This window comes from Oryctolagus cuniculus, chromosome 6 (genome assembly GCF_964237555.1).
Source record: "Oryctolagus cuniculus chromosome 6, mOryCun1.1, whole genome shotgun sequence".
Classification (NCBI taxonomy): Eukaryota; Metazoa; Chordata; class Mammalia; order Lagomorpha; family Leporidae; genus Oryctolagus; species Oryctolagus cuniculus.
The window spans coordinates 53623057-53640893 of NC_091437.1; positions in this window are offsets into that span (position 1 = coordinate 53623057).

A 17837-nucleotide genomic window follows, 5' to 3' on the forward strand; every position below is an offset into this window, starting at 1 on the left:
TCCATCCATCCCTCCAACCAGGCCAACTCTATTTCAATTTAGTTTTGTGTATTGGCTTTTCTTGGTGGATGTCTTTGAACTCAATGGTTGTACTGGCCAAAAGTAATCTGAAAATGATTGCTCTTTATGAATTTTATTTGATAAAGTTTTTCAGGTTTAATCTTGGAATGGAAAAGATACTCTGACCACATTAATGCATTTTTCTGACCTTTCATTCATTTTATCTGGAAATTATTTTTATTACTTATAAAGAGTTTTTTTAATAATTAGTTTTTCTGTAAAGCTCAGTATGTTTGAAAATGTCAGTCTTTAATCCTTTTATCAATAACTTAATTAATCCAATTCATAGCACACAGTCTTTGAATTTTCACTCACATTACATTTAACAGAAAGGAGAGAGTGTAGGAATGGTGATGTATCTTTGAATAAACTTTTGTCAGCTAGTAAAGAAGATAGATGCATACCTAGCTTGAAGACCTATTACATGAAACTGAGTCTTTCATATATTTCTGTCAAAATCATTTTACATTCTATCACATACACACAGTAAAATAGTAGAAAACCTCAGGAGGAAATACACAAAAAAGAGAAAACTCTTTATAGAAGTTCTGTTTATTCTTTTGCCAAATTCCTAAAATTTGCTTGAAGAATACGTGTATTGTTTTTAAATGCATCATTTAGCAGTCTGTTTTTTATCTACTTCTTGCACTTGAAATTTTACAAACTCTATTTGATTTCTCTAAAAATACCTTTAGGTCAGTTTAATCTTTCATTGTCATTTAGAATATTACCAACTTTAAAAGTGTATTAGCATGTGTGCATTGGGAGCAGTAGTTAAGTTGCTGCTGGGGATACCAGCATCCGCATCAGAGTCCTTGATTCAAGTCCCAGTTCCTCGGCTTCCCATCCAGCTTCCTGCTAATGCACATCCTTGGAGGCGGCAGGTGACAGGTGACGGCTCAAGTATGTGAGTACCTGCCAGCAGTATTCCAGATCCGGACTGAGTACCAAACATCTAGGTCGTGCTTGGCCTTGCCCTGAGTTTTGAGAGCATTTGTGGAGTGAACTGATAGGTGGAAGATGTCACTTTGTATGTCGTTGCCTCTTTGTCTTTCAAATAAAGTGAAAATAAATAAATTGCTTCAGTGTATTATGAAAATCATGTGAAGACTATTGATTTACATTCTCCTATTTATGATTCTCTGGGTATCTGCTCTAATAATTCCCTGAAATGCAATTTCTGAGGGAAGAGGAGAGCAGATTTTAAAGACTTGAGGTTAAACATCACCCGATTGCCTTTGAGAAAGTTCACAGTACCAGGAACAAATTAGGAGAAAGGAACTATCTAAACATAAGTTCCTGTGACAACTGTTCCTTGTGTTAGGACTTTTGTTTAGTTTTCCTGTATTTCTTTTTATGAAAAAGAATAGCCACCATTCTCAGGAAGGAAGGAAATGTGAGTAGTAAGAAGGCATGATTTTTGATTTCCATCTCAATGCCTAATGGATTCAAATTGGATCCACCTTTGGTCAGTACACTATCCCATTCCCAGTCACCTCTGTATTAAATCGGAAGTAGGTACTCATTTCTTTTAAAATCTGTCCCATGTATTCCTCCACCACATGACTTCAGGAAGTATTAAAAAATATATCACAAACATTTAAAGGGGAGCAGAGAAACTCATTGATTTTCTGAAAGCAATTTGTTAATTAACATCAAAGGAATGAAATCTGACTTGCATAGCCTAGTGAGTGGCATTTTTCCATAGTCCTGGTTGCTATGGTGATGAAGGAAACTCGTTTGTTCTGGGTCACTCCTAAATTTGTGCATGAAAGCATAAGAGATTATTCCTGTCTAATCAAGTTATATGGAAAAGTTGAAGGGGAGGTGCTGTTTTACAGCCTTCAACCCTCCACAGAGTGAAACACAATAGCTGAGAAAAAGGGATTATATTTTCCTTTTAAAAACAGAGCAGAGAATTTCTAACTGACCCCAAAGCCTCTTCCAGCAGAATATCTCTTTTTTTTTCCTTCCTGCACTAATATGAAGAATGTGGAATCACATTTCTTAAAGGGAATTAGAGTACATATTGAAAAACTCTACATCCCGACTTTGCATAATGAATAAGGAGTAGGGTGCGCATTCATTAAACAATTTTACTTTTGAACTTAAATTCTACAGTGTGTCAAATGCCTCACTAGCTCTGCCTTGCCAGGAAGCCAAGTTCTGTTACAATTAACATAATTGGGAAAGCTGGAATGCTGAAAGGATGGCTCACCTCTTCTTTACCAGATGTCCTGGCCCCTGTGGTACAGAGGTTTAAGCGTGTCTTGCACATTCCCCTGCCTGCCCAACACCTCAGTTGCTCCTAAAGCAGATGGTAGTTCTGTATGTCATTATTGGACTTTCTGTGTCAGCCCAAACATTTTTCTCAAAGATTTGGGCTTCGTTTATATTTTGGTTTTTGTTTACAGAAAACTAATGTTTTATTCCTGAGACATACAGATGTGAATTGAGAGCTTTATCATAATCCTTAGTAAAATGGTGCAATCTTATCTGTGGTGCCATCTGTGTTCCAGATGCCATCTTGGGCCCTGTCCCCCTGAGGCCATCTTGCATAGTAGGCTTCTGTTTTAAGCCCCCATGGCCCAATAAGGGGTGTCAGCTCCACCCCCACCCTAATGGGATCCCCTTCTCAAAGTCCCTGCCTGCCCCCAGGCAAAGGTTTAACAGGAGCAGTTCCAGAACCTGTAATCTCTCTCTTACACTGTCTTTCTCTCTCTCTCTCTCTTTTACTTTCTCGCCCTCTCCCCCAGGCCCATCAGGCTTTCCCCACCTGATGATAAACCTTTCTTCTAACTCCAGTGTTTGGTGTGTTTTGTGGCAGCCTTACAATGACAAGTATTAGCAGTGTGGCTTTGGAAAATCCCTTATTATTTTTTATATTGCAATCTGCCTATCTGTAGAATGTAGTAGTAAGACTTACCTATACTGGAGTTTTAATGTTTTTCCCTATAAGTGTTAAATATTACAACATGAACAATTATACCCAACAGGTATCATCTGCAGATAATATATGTATTCACACAGGTAGGTGCTGAGGGTCGTGGATCTGGAGCAGCTTAGCTGGGTGACTCCAGCTCAGGGTATCCTTATGAGGCTTCCATCAGACATCAGCCGTGTGTGTGTGTTCCCAGGAGGCACAGTTGAAGCTGGAAGACCTTCTTCCAAGCTCATTCATGTGATTGTTGGAAGATTTCCTTTCTGTGCTGTGTAAACATCACTGTTCCTTATCATGTGGTTGTCTCCATAGCTGTTGGCATCCCCTAGAATGAGAATTCAGAGAATAAGAGAGGGAGTGAACAAGACAAAGCATCTGATGCAGAAGCTAGTCGTTTGTACAACAATCTCATAAGTAACACAACTCTTGTTGTATATTACTTATTAGAAGCCAGCTACTAACACCCAAAGGAGTCCAATAAGATGACACTCAAAAAGAGGACAATTAAGCTCCACTTCTTGAATCAAAGAATTTTTGGACATAGTTGTAAAACCCTCATAAGTCCCCAGTCTGCACTCATTTAACATGCAATATACACATCCCCTCTCAGTGTTCTCAGGCTGCCTTCTTCCAGTAGTATTTTGGAAGTCCACAGACTTTTTATTTTATTGTTTGTGTTCTTTAGAGTTCAGGTTCAGGTTGGCAGTATCACTGCATATGTAATTCCTCTAGCAATCTCACTAGTCTTTTTTAAACCCTACTGGGCAGTATTCTCTTAGAAAAACATGGGATCAGAAATGTCTGAAGATAAAGCCTTCTCTACCTCAGGGGTCTACTGAGACCACCAAGGAACAATGCCTTTAAGATTCATAGCACCTGTGTCGTTTGATTGAGTACATCTGAAAGACATGCTTGATATCTACAGTGGGACTTCCTTCTGGCCAAATAGAACTCTAAGACATCACAGCATCTCTTTCTGAGGCCTTCTCAAACAATTGTATAGTCACACATTTGACATTATCTTAAGATGGTGTTTACTAGCAACGCCCCACACCTCCTCTTACTTAACTTTAGAGTTGTCTGTGACCTCACAGTCTTGGTTTTGGTCCCGGTTCCTTCACATTTAGTAATACCTCTTGAGCTTATTTTTCTCTTGTCTTACTTTTCTATCAGTAGCATGAATCAAAAAGGCATTACTGGCAAGTTTCCTAGAAGTTACAAGGTTGCAGTCATCTCAAGGACGGAGTAGCACTAGAAAATCATTTCCAACTTCACTCAGGACTGTGGACAGACTTAATTTCTTCACTGACACTTGGTTAGGTAGAGGCCTCTGTCATCATATGGGCCTCCTCACAATAGTTGGGTGTTCCAATAGTGAAAGATACAGGAGGGTGAGACCTAGAGTATGAGAATGAGATAGAGCATGCAAGTTGAAAATTGCAGTTCTTTTTTTATAATCTAGCATTGAAATGAATCTCATTAATTCTGCCATAATCTCTTCATTGGAATTGAATCGTCAAATCTAGCTTTTACTCAAGAGGTAGAGAATTAAGCCCCCACTTCTTGAAGGGAGTAACATCAAAGAATTTTTGTATATATTTGGAAGACTGTTCTATCCTACCCTTAGGGACTGAATTGTTCCTCTGCCCCTGCAAATTTGTATGTGGAAACCTCACCTGTCAAAGTAACCGTTTGGAGATATAGCCTGTAAGGACATTATTAAGGTCAAATAAAGGCATAAGGGTAATGATGGGACTAGTATCTTTATAAGAGGAAGAGGCACAAGAGAGTCTGTCTCCACATACATCATGAGAGAGTGGTTTTGTAAGACAACCAAGAGAAGGTACCACCTGCAAGATGAGGAAAGAGATCTCACTAGAAAACAGATCTGCTGGCACCTTGGTCCTGGGCTTCCACCCTTGCGAGTTACGCAAAAATAAATTTCTGTTTTTTTATGACTCCCGTCTGAGATGTTATAACATCTCAAGCAGATTAATATACCCCTGAAGCACTGCTGATGAAAGAAAAGATTCAAACCTCTGAAGATAAAAGAATCTAGCTGAAATACAGTTGCATGTACAAAATTTACTTGCAGTGTTTTTTTTTATTTGCAGTTTGTGAAGATGTTATACATTACTTATTACCAACAAATATAGCTGTTTTGTAATGTACTATGGTTAAGTTGTGCTGCCTGTGAGTAGAGGTCTTTTTATACAAAACAGGCCCTCAATAAATAAAGAGCAATTTAAAAATTAAACATAATCACTAACCTATACCTGTTATTGTAGTCTGCACAAATTCTCCCAAGGGATGAAACTCTCATGCTTGCTTTACATGAGAGACCTATACTTAGAAAAGTCAATTTGTAAGCTCCATACTTGGATTCCAATGAATCATAAAAAAATAGGCCCATAACATGAAACCTGTGTTATTTTCAGTCTACCAAGCTGGATTTCTAAAGAGATTATAGCAGTATTTTAAAATAGTATACATCTTTGAAAATTGACAGATTATGTAGAGATGTGTTAGGATCCTCCAAAGACATGAATAGAGATCTGGGAGTGGAGAACACAGTATAAATTGTTTTATTTTAGAGAGTCTTTGATTACATGAGATTTATGTATTTATATTGCAGAAGACAAATTCTTACATACCAGAATACTTTAGAAAATGGAAAAGAAGATTGACATTATTTCTTCATTGCTAATTGAGTACTCATACCCTGCATTCAACATTATTGGAGCACTCACACACTGTAATAACTTTATGATCCCTCTTAACCAATCTACATTTTGTTATTTATTGTGATAAACTGGACTACTGTTATTAGTTTATTACCCTTCTCTGTCTTCATGTCTTTTGTAACGTGACTTTTTAGTTCTTCCATGATTATTTTATCACCCCATTAATTTTTAGTTGCCCATGAGTGTTCTTTAGCTAACCTACTAGAGGCACTGGAGGTTTTGCTTTTTGTTTGCCCCTGCTGTCTGTCTGCCTCTTCATGGGGACAGCATGAATTTTCAGGTGGTTGAGAGGCATTTGACATAGATCTTAATGTAACCTATTGATTGGAATTGTTTAGACCTTGTTTTGAGCCCATAGCCTCTGACTAAATGTGAATTAATTGCTTAACTGGTTGGTCCCTTAGTTTCCTCATCCTGCAAATTATTTTTGTAAAGATTAAAAGTGATGCCATACGTGAAGGTGAATACCAATGACTGACAGCGAGAACTCATTAAAGAGAGGAGGAATACAAGTCTAGAGCTGTGAGCCTTCATCCTCCACTAGAGAAAGCAAGACATCCATTTGTGAATCACTGGGATATGATCACAGGCAACCTGTGAGTAAGAATAAACAGCAGATCAAATTTGATCCACGTGGAGAGTCAAGGAAGCCTTCTTTATCCATGTAGAATGGAGCTTGCCAAATGAATAACTTCAGCTTTCTGTCTCTTTTCTTTCCTTAACAATTAATTTCAGGAGAGCATGCATATATTTCCATTCATCTTAACAGTTTATAAGATATTCTGGCGGTGAAATGACATGGTTGTCATGGAAGCAATCAAGAATCAGGAATCAGATCTCAGGAGAGTATATGCAGCTGACCATGCTCATTTTAACAATACAAAAGAATTTTTCTTTCTTTCCAATAAGTCACTTGTGAAGGAACATGCCCATCAAAATTTTTATTTTTGTAACATGAGATCACATTTAACAAGGAAGTTAGTTTTGCAAATGCCTATATATATATAATGCACACACTTGATATATATTTTATATGTAAGTATGCTTCTTACACATATTTATGCACCTTAGGTATGAAACATTCTCACTGGCTCATTGCCTTGGCTAAGATTAGAATTCCTCTACCATCCTGGACGTTGAGACTTACAGATCCTTGATATTCAACTTTATTACCTCAATAGATAAAACCTCTTCTCTACAAGAATTTCCGTTTTGCTTGAGAAAATAGAAACTTCAAAAACCAATGTTCAAGAGAACAAAGAAACATAGAAAAATATATTGGGCTTTCTCAGGTCCTCTGTTATTTTATGCATTGTGGCTATAGCCCCTTCAGATTTTTATATTTAAAATTTTGGATAGATTGTTTTCAAAGTTTTCAACTTTATCTTTTCTACTCCAAATTTTGATTTCTACTCAGTTAGGCCTGATCAAAAATGCAAGTGTGGAAAAACTGTGTGAGGTTCTTTGGAAGGTATAGAATGATTATGACATCCTGGCTACCTTTAGAAATTTTAGTATATTTGCAGATCAAGTCAAAAGCTATCTGTTGACTTGCACATTACAAAGGAAGGAGGAAATTTTGTCCTTTCCTTACTCTAAGGGAAAAAGATTCCACAAAGTTGACATTTTTCTAAACTGTTCTTAAATGATGTAAAGGGTTAATTAAATACAAAGTGAAAGCAAAGTATTCTAGAAATAAAAATAGGGAGGTGTCCTGCAGACCTTTGAAACTCTCTTGGTCTTAGGGCATACAGCAAGATTGGCTATATAACTACAGAAGTTGTATGATAGTGGTGCTGTATGAAGCCTTACGTAAAGAGAAAGAACAAGAGAAGAAAAAAGAAGATGAAGCTGTGAATCGTAGAAAGAATATAAGCATGAATAATGGCCATAATGGGGGGAAATAACAAAGGAAACTAGGAAATTTTCACAGTGGCAGTGCCATCAAAACATTACAGAGTATCAGTTCCAAAGGTAAATCTGTTGTGGGCTAGGTTGGACCTAAACTGATTTTCCAGACTCTTGACTTTTGCCTAAAGAAGAATTCTAAGTGCAGGCCCAAACATGGCATACAGTGTGATAAACTTGATTTACAAAGTAAGAAAAATATACAGGTTCATTAGGGCTTTATTTCAGGAAAGTAGGCCAAGGAAATGGAATTACCATACCCTGCTCTGCCCGTCCTGAGTCCACAAGAAAGAGTGAGCTTCTGTTCTTCCTAGCTTTTTATGAGCTTAGAAAAATGGAAGTATTTATATGGTGCCATCCCCATGTCCTGGGAAAGAGGAAGTACTTCCTGGGGAGGTGTGCCCTGATTGACAGATAGGTGAACATTGCAACACAGAGTAAAAGAGGTATGGTTTCCAACCCACGGGCTTAAAATTATCTATCTAAGCTTTCCCACATCAAATCTACATGGATAAAGAAGACTTCCTGACTCTGCACTTGAGAGATGGTTATCTACATGGTCACTTAATTGCTGATAATAGCCTTATTTTACTAATTGAATATTCCAAACCAATGTAATGCTTAACCTCAAATGAGATTCAAATTACAATAGTTTCTACTCTTTCAGTTTCTGATTACTTGAAGCTTAGAAGCTTGCAGTGGGGGAAGGACACATGGGTTTATTTTTGTCTCTCTTTAACCCACTTCTTCCCCTACTTTCTTCTTTTTTAATATTTATTTATTTGAAAGGCAGAGTTACATAGAGGCATAGGCAGAGAGAGAAAAAGAGGTCTTCCAGCTGCTGGTTCACTCTCCAAATGGCCACAATGGCCAGAGCTGGGTCCATCGAAAGCCAGGAACTGGGAACTTCTTCTGGGTCTCCCAAGCGGGTGCAGGGACCCAAGCCCTTGGGCCATCTTGTACTGCTTTCCCAGGCCATAGTAGAGAGCTGGATCGAAAGAGGAGCAGCTGGGACGACTCAAACCAGCACCCATATGGGATGCCGGCACTGAGGCAGTGGCTTTACCTGCTATGCCAAAGCACCAGCCTCTCCCCAACTTTGTATTTAGTTGTTACTCCTCTAAGATCATGAGTAGGGGGAGACTGAGGAAAATTGCTGTCTATGGAAATGGAATAGTTATGATGTGTCGTCTTTAGCCCCTTGAGATAGATGCACAACTTTCAGATTCTGTGTCTCTGGATGATCTTTCATTGAGGTTCTGCAAGGTGCTTGCACTGGGAAGCACCATTTGCAGCTTTTGTAATAGAGGCAAAGACTTTCCTAACGCCACCATCATTTCACCATCATCCTCTGATCTTCTGGTTTCCCATGCTCTGCTGGATCAAGGCATCTACCTTGGAGCCATTTTATTGCTTAAGAAATAGGCATCTTTCTTCCAGCTGTGGACAGAGAACCACCTCTTCCCAATGCAGCCTTTTCTATCCTTGCTCTTGTCAAGTGGGATACTCAAGGCACCAACTTGTGTCTTCAGACTTTGCCCATGCCGAAGTATATGGCAAGTCTTAGGTTCCCTAACTCAGGGAAGTTTTTCAGTCCTTATGAGGCATAAGGACAGGATGTCACAATATTTCAATTATTCTTCTCAGTGAAATATTCTCCTGGATTCTTAAACCTTATTCTTTTATAAATTCAAAGGTAGTGATGGGCCTATGTAGCAGAATTGGTTTCCAGCCATCTCCTTTGCAAGTCCTGTGTATCTGGTATAGTATCTCTCTTTAGAATGGAGGAGGATTTGGCAACAGTTGTGCTATTCTCAGCCAAAGACCTATGCAGAAAATTCAAGATAACAGGAAGAGTTGAATTAAACATCCTGATACATTAGTAAAATGGGAGATTAGATCATTTATGGAGACAGAATGAGGCAGTTAGGGATTTTTGTGGTTAATAAAAGAGAAAAACGAACTCCAGTAAGTGGAGTAGACAATTAACAATGAGGAAAAGATTTGGTGAATAACAATTGTGAGGTCTGATAACATCAGTAGGAAGACAAGCCGTTAGTGTATTTATGGGAATGTTGCTGTCAAATCCAGTAATATGGAAACTGGAAAGAAAAAAGAATTTCAGTAAAGGTTTGTTTTTCTAGAGGCAATACTTAGAAAAATGTTTTGCTGCCCAAGTTTTGCAGACTAGATAGAAAGGGAATAACCACTACGACCTCAGCTGTCCCTTATGTTTTTCCTGCCCTTCAAGTTCTTATGCAGGGCCTGCTGTGGTCTTTATATGTATGTTACATAGTAATAAGTAATACTATTTCTGGTTTTCTAAAACATGCTTTATCCTTTGCTAAGCCATGCCCGATGTGTGCAGGTGACTTTGATTTATTGATCATTGTAAATCAATCATGGAGAATGCAGGTGACCAATGGCAGGTGCTCAGTGTGTGCTGGTTAATACATGAGTTGGAGTGAATGTTGCAGGAAATATCTTGTTTAAGGTTTTTCACAGTATAGAAAGGTATCAAAGAGCCAAAAGAGAAAAGTAGTTGGTTTAGGCCAAGAACAATGGACCTGAAATAAAGACAGTGTTTGGTTGCATATGTCTCATATTTTACTAAAGAAGATTACTTTTATTTATAAATTAAGATTTCCTGGAGGATGAGGGCAGAGAGCGGGAAGCAGCACGCTGCAGTATCATGTTCAGTTTGTTTCTTAAGAAAGCTACTGGTGGCCGAGGCTGCAGTAAAGAGCCTATAACATAATTTCATTTGCTTACCTGGTTTGAAATGGTACAGGACAAGGAGACAATGTACAATTTGTAGTAAAATTTTTCTGCAGTCTCACAAACAGATAGGGAAATAGGAGTTTGGAGGCAAGTATTAAAGCTGAGAAAGCCAGAAAGCTGTATTTTCCCTCAGCTGCACAGAAAGTGCTGTAGATTAAACAAATTTAGATGAAACAGATAATGTCATTGTCAGATTATATCAAAGATGTTAATCAGAAACAAAATGCTACCAGAAATGACTGCTTAACCTTTTTTTTCAAGTGAGGTTGGCGGGGGGGGGGGGGGGGGGGGGGGGCGGTCTGAGAAATTTCATGAATTTCCTGGCACATGGTTCTTTCCATTAACCTGTTTTTGTGGTAGTTTTTATAAATTAACATCATTATTGACTATTAAGCACTTTGCTCTTGAGTAGAACAGCAGAAATTCTGCCTTTTGTCTGACTGTATGCATCTGTGTCTGTTGACTAGCCTCTCCCCATTCCCATCTAGCCTCTGGGGTCCATTATTCTGCTTTCTATTCATGTGATAGCAACTTTTTTTTTTTTCAGTAGACTAGAGAAGGGCCAGGAGTTTGCATTTGAAACTTATTTAGACCTGAACTGACTGAAGAAAGGAAAATCATCTGAATGCTTAGAGCAAATTGATTATCTCAGTTCTATCCAAACGGTTGGAAATGGGTTGTTTAGCTTAATGCATTATACTGTTTAGGTAAAACATAGGAATTGCCAGAGAGGATTAGTAGGGGGTTTTGTTTGTTTATTTGTTTGCATTTTCTTAGTGGGATTTATAAGTCCAGCCTCAGATAAAAGGAGGGATATAGTAGTCACTACTCTGAAAAGAAATCAATTAAAATATAAGAAAACCAGGGATTTGGTAAATGACTCAGATTAAAACTTTGAACAAACACGGGATAAATTCAGAGAACAAACAGAATTTAAAATCATGACAAGGCAAGGAAGCTCTCAAAATCCATAGTCCCCTTACAGGAATCTGGAAAGGAGCTCTTGCAAAGGCCAGAAGGAGAAGGTACCCTGCTGTGTGTCTGTGACTTCAGGGATGCTGTCCCATGATGCTCCAGGCTGCTGCGCTCTTTGGTCACGCTCCTTGTTTCATAGCCCGAGATCACTTCTTCCAGATCCTGGGCTAATTACTGTATCTTTTGGAGCCTCTCTTTTCTCATCTGTGAAATGACAATAATAATAGAATCTACTGCCTAGAGATTTTTGTGACCATATTTCTGGACATAATATCTGCTACTGTTAGATGTGTGTTCTTAGAATAGCAACTGGTTTTCCATACGTGTTATTAATTTTGTCACCATAATCAGCATTTCCTGTGCCTGTTACAGTGTCTTGATAAGACTTAAGAAATAATGAATGATTGAATGAATGAATGAGTACTAGCCATAATAAATACTATTTTATAATTTTTAAGTTATATATAAGGAACATGTTCTGTGTATTTCATATCTACAGTGTTAATAGCATAATGATATTTCTCACCCTGCCCTTCTTCCCTCCCTCAATCCCACCATCCCTCCTTCTTTCCTTTCTTATTTTACTTTTAATTTTTATAATGATATAGTTTCAGTTTACTTCATAATCACTTTATGCTTTATTAATTAAAGAATTGAACAAGTAGTAAGTAGAACAATCACTGTTCCTAAAGAGTAGAGACAAGGGCTACAAACAATATACAAACCTCAAGATGTCAGTTTCACTCATATACACTTCATGCTTTTCTACTCTGTATATTAGTTATCAAAAACATTTAATATTTGACTTCTGGGGACTAGCTTATTGCTAAACATTGTAGTCCAGTTACTTTCATTTTATTGAAAAATACAAGATTTCTTTCTTTTTTATGGCTGAGTAGTATTCTCTCATGTATATATACCATGATTTCCTTGTCCTGGCATCGGCTGCTAGACATAAAGGTAGATTCCATATCTTAGATATTGAGAGATGCTATACCCGTGGGAGCACAGATAACTCATTCATATGTAGATTTCATTTCCTTTGGGTAAATTCCCAGGAGTAGAATAGATGGGTCATATGGCAAATCTATTTTCAGATTTCTGAGGAATCTCCATACTGTATTACATAATGGTTACAGTAGTTTACTAGTAGCTAACAGTAGTGTATTAGGGTACTTTTTTCTCTACATTCTTGCCAGAGCCTGATATTTTTGGAGTTTTGGATGACAGCCATTCATTTTTATACATATGATTTTTTATGTATGTAAGGTAAACAGATATCTTGTATTTCATATATGCAGATTTAAGAGCATGCTTCCATTCTGTCCTCCCTGCTGCCCATGTTCCCACACTCCCTCCTCCTTCCTTTCTTGTTTTTTTAATTTTTCAGCCATTAGAATTAGTGAAATAAGCCAGCCCCCAAAAGACAAATATGCCATGTTTTCCCTGATCTATGGTAACAAATAGAGTTCATTTTTTTAAACTTTTATTTAATAAATACAAATTTCCAAAGTACAGCTTTTGGATTACAGTGACTCCCCACCCCCGCCATAACTTTCCTCCCACCCGCACCCCTCCCATCTCCCACTCCCTCTCCCATTCCATTCATATCAAGATTCATTTTCAATCATCTTTATATACAGAAGATCAATTTAGTACACATTAAGTAAAGATTTCAACAGTTTGCTCCCACACAGAAACACAAAGTGTAAAATAGAGTTCAAAAAATGTAATGCATATGAATGAAATTGACATTTTGAGATTTGATTGTTGTTAAAAGCCCTTGTCTCTACTTTTGAGGAACAGTTTTTTTTTTTCTTCTTCTTACTATTTGTTGAATTCTTTACATAGTAGAGGGTTAAACTTCTGATTATAAAATAAACAGAATGGATGATAGCCATTCTCACTGGGGTGAGAGAAAACCTGATGGTTAGTGATCCTGAACGTCTTTTCGTTTATTCACCATTTATATTTCATCCTTTGAAAGATGCCTGCTCATATTGGTAGCCCCAGTCTTAAATGGATTTACAGATTCAATGTAAACCTAAACAAAATGTCAAAGATGTTCTTCTGAGATATGGAAAAAAATGACCCTAAAATTCTTATGGGATCACGAGACCCCAAATGGCTAAAGCAATCCTAAACAATCTCTAGCTTGGTTATTGGTCTATTTAGGTTTTATGTTTTCATGACTCAATTTTGGTAAATTGTGTGTGTCCAAAAATCATTTGATTGTGTCCCTTAAATTTCAACACTATTTTTGTTTTTTCCAATTATTTCTACCCTTCTACCTCCTTCTTTTCCTTCTTCTCCTTCCACTGTATTTTTTATTTGACATATCAAATTATCATTTCTAATATTTCAGTTTGATTTCTCTTCCATGTCTCTTTATCCTGGAAGGATTTCTGATCCAAGTCATGTATGGGAGATTTCTTTAATTCATGTATTTTGTTATCATTGTTTTTGAGTAATCTTAGGATCCTTCTTTTGAATGCATTTTTAGGCATTTCTTCAATCCCTTCATCTTTACTTTTTTTCATTTTTTTTAATTTAGTAAATATAAATTTCCAGGCCGGCGCCGCGGCTCACTAGGCTAATCCTCCGCCTAGCGGCGCCGGCACACCGGGTTCTAGTCCCGGTTGCGGCGCCGGATTCTGTCCCGGTTGCCCCTCTTCCAGGCCAGCTCTCTGCTGTGGCCAGGGAGTGCAGTGGAGGATGGCCCAGGTGCTTGGGCCCTGCACCCCATGGGAGACCAGGAAAAGCACCTGGCTCCTGCCATCAGATCAGTGCGGTGCGCCAGCTGCGGCGGCCATTGGAGGGTGAACCAACAGCAAAGGAAGACCTTTCTCTCTGTCTCTCTCTCTCTCTGTCCACTCTGCCTGTCCAAAAAAAAAAAATATATATATATAAATTTCCAAAGTACAGTTTGTGGATTACAATGGCTCCCCCCGCCATAATTTCCCTCCCACTCGCACCCCTCCCATCTCCCACTCCCTCTCCCATTCCATTCACATCAAGATTCATTTTCAATAATCTTTATATACAAAAGATTGATTTAGTTTATATTAAGTAAAGATTTCATCAGTTTGCACCCACACAGAAACACAAAGTGTAAAATACTCTTTCAGTACTAATTATAGCATTACTTCACATTGGACAACACATTAAGGACAGATCCCTCATCAGAAGTAAGTACACAGTGACTCCTGTTGTTGACTTAGCAATTTGACACTCTTGTTCATGGCATCAGTAATCTCCCTAGGCTCTAGTCATGAGTTGCCAAGGCTATGGAAGCCTTTTGAGTTCGCCGACTTTGATCTTATTCCGACAGGGTCATAGTCAAAGTGGAAGTTCTCTCCTCCCTTCAGAGAAAGGTACCTCCTTCTTTGATGGCCCCGTTTTTTCCACTGGGATCTCACTCGCAGAGATCTTTCATTTAGGTCTTCTCTTTTTTTTGCCAGAGTGTCTTGTCTTTCCATGCCTAAAATACTCTCATGGGCTCTTCAGCCATATCCGAATGCCTTAATTTAGGACATCTGTCACTCTATGAGTCTGCTGTGTATCCCGCTTCCCATGATGGATTGTTCTCTCCCTTTTTGATTCTATCAGTTAGTATTAGCAGACACTAGTCTTGTTTGTGTGATCCCTTTGACTCTTAGACCTATCAGTGTGATCAATTATGAACTGAAATTGATCACTTGGACTAGTGAGATGGCATTGGTACATGCCACCTTGATGGGATTGTACTGGAATCCCCTGGCATGTTTCTAACTCCACCATTTGGGGCAAGTCCGATTGAGCATGTCCCAAATTGTACATCTCCTCCCTCTCTTATTCCCACTCTTATATTTAACAGGGATCTCTTTTCAGTTAAAATTTAAACACCTAAGAATAACTGTGTGTTAATTACAGAGTTCGACCAATACTACTAGAACAAAAAAAAAAATACTAAAATCTCTCATCTTTACATTTTTAAAATTGAAGTGTTGTTTTCCTTTTGGGGAGGCATACTTCTTTATTGTTCATATTTCTTGTTATTTCTACATTTTTTTGACAGGCAGAGTGGATAGTGAGAGAGAGAGACAGAGAGAAAGATCTTCCTTTTTTCCATTTGTTCAGCTCCCAATGGCCGCCATGGCCGGCGCACTGCGGCCGGCGCACTGTGCTGATCCGATGGCAAGAGCCAGGTACTTATCCTGGTCTCCCATGGGGTGCAGGGCCCAAGCACTTGGGCCATCCTCCACTGCACTCCCTGGCCACAGCAGAGAGCTGGCCTGGAAGAGGGGCAACTGGGACAGAATCCGGTGCCCCGACCAGGACTAGAACCCGGTGTGCTGGCACCCCAAGGCGGAGGATTAGCCTAGTGAGCCGCGGGCACCAGCCATTTCTACATTTATTTTTAGGCAAATATGGAAGCACTTGTTGCTTTTCTCCTCTCAGGACATTTATCCTTGATAATTTCTCTATGGCTTAATGGAGTGTCTGCTCCTTCAATGGATATCCAGAGGTCTGTGCTATGTAATTCCAGGGAGCTCCAACCAATGCTGAAGTATGGGGCAGGAGTTTGGAATGACACTGAAGTTGGGCATGGTAGATCTCTAATATCATCTGCAGGAGTAGGGTCTGATCACATCTGCTGGCATGTTCACAGCCTCTGACCCTCACTGCCAAGCTGAAGCAACTGCCCAGGGTGATCCCATAGTGCTTGTACACCCCACCTGCTCAGGCACATGATTTGCACCAAGGATCTATGCAGTCCCCAGTGTGAGCACAGAAAGCTCTGCAATGTTCCACCCTAGCATTCAGATAACTGAGCCTCTGAAGCAAGGCTTAATGATTGCCCAAATCCCAGGCACATCCCATACCTTACTGCACAGTCACAGGGTGCAGGGGATCCACCCTCGGTCCTGCAAAACTCCCCATCCTCAGAGAGCTGTTCTGTTCCCAGAGCCAGCTGTATGCCTGGCAGGGTTCGATCAGTGCTCTGCCTTGACAAGTTGAGTCTTGTGCCTTGATAGAGTGAGGGTAGGGTAGCAACATGCCCTGGCTTCATAGACCTAAGTGAGCACACCACCCCTATCAATCATCTACCAGTTCAAAGTCAATGGGGACCAGGGATTTATCATTCTGATAAAATTCCCCAGTAGTGTAGGGGCTGCAGCAAGCTTCACTTGCCTTATTAAGATGGAACTTTCTCCCAGCTGATCACCACATGCCTTGGTGGAGGGAAAAGGAAAAAAAAAACTAATGTGCTATATTCCTTCATAGGGTCAGCTCCACACCCTGCTCCCTGCTAGCACTTCAGGCTGCACTCAGCATCACTGGCGACCACAAGGTTCTCCCTCAGGCAATATCACCAGTGGCATTGGTGCCTCTCACCTTGCTCCAAGAAGATGATGTTCCCACTAACCACCAGCTGTAGGAGCCACAGGCAGTGTCCCCCTCAGTGCTCTATGGTTCTAGTGTCCCTACTGCCTCACAATGTCTCTCTTTCCGTAGGTTTTTCATGACAAACTTCTTTCTAGCTGTCCATTGAAAATGTGTTTCCTGCATCTGTTCTTGTGGTATCTTCCCATTGTCAAAATCAGTGTATCTCCTCCCTATTCAGCCATCTTGTGTCCTCTGCTAAGTATTTCTACCCCCCTGTTATTATACTTCAAGTCTACTGTGAGAGGTTAAAACTGGGTCACAAATGTGTTGTCCCTGTGGTTCAGGCAATGCATGTAAATGAGTAAAACTCTTTCAGCTTAAGAAAAGTATGTAAGCTGCTTGGTTTTCTTTTAGTTTTTCTCTCATTGGGTAAATATCTGGGCCCTGAGAAGTATTTTGGTGATGTGAGTAAAGCAAAAGCTCCAACACTGTTAAAGAGTGCATGTGCATCCTTTTGTATAAATGAGGCAGTAGGGAGTGGTTGGGATTGTAGGAACCTGGAGACCCGATAAACAGACAGCCCCCATGTAATTTAGCAATTTTTGCATGTGAGCATGTACCCTTCATCTTGCTAACTCTTTGATATTTCACAAGAACCAGGGAAATTCTTAAAATGTGTCTGTTTTCATACAGTGCCTCAGTATTCTGTGTTTTCCTAGATGTTGCTTGTCTTTTAAACACTGGGGAGGCTAAATATACCAGTGTACTCACTGGTAATCCAGTGTAGGGGCCTCTTGCTGGGAGAGCCACCTATTAAAAGGCAAATCCCTCTGGAATGCAGAGCCCCGAATAGCACCTGTATTGGCAAGTGCCATCAGATAGAGGGTTGGATTGAGGGAGGGGAATTTAGCTTCAGGGTGAGGTCAAGTAGAGGTAGGAGGAAGCCAGTGGTAAAAGCTGACTGCTCCACCATTTTGTCAAAACTGCATACAGAGAACTGCAGGACTGTGAGAGGTGAGTTTTGAGCAGTTTTGATGGAATGGAGAATGAAGGGGAAG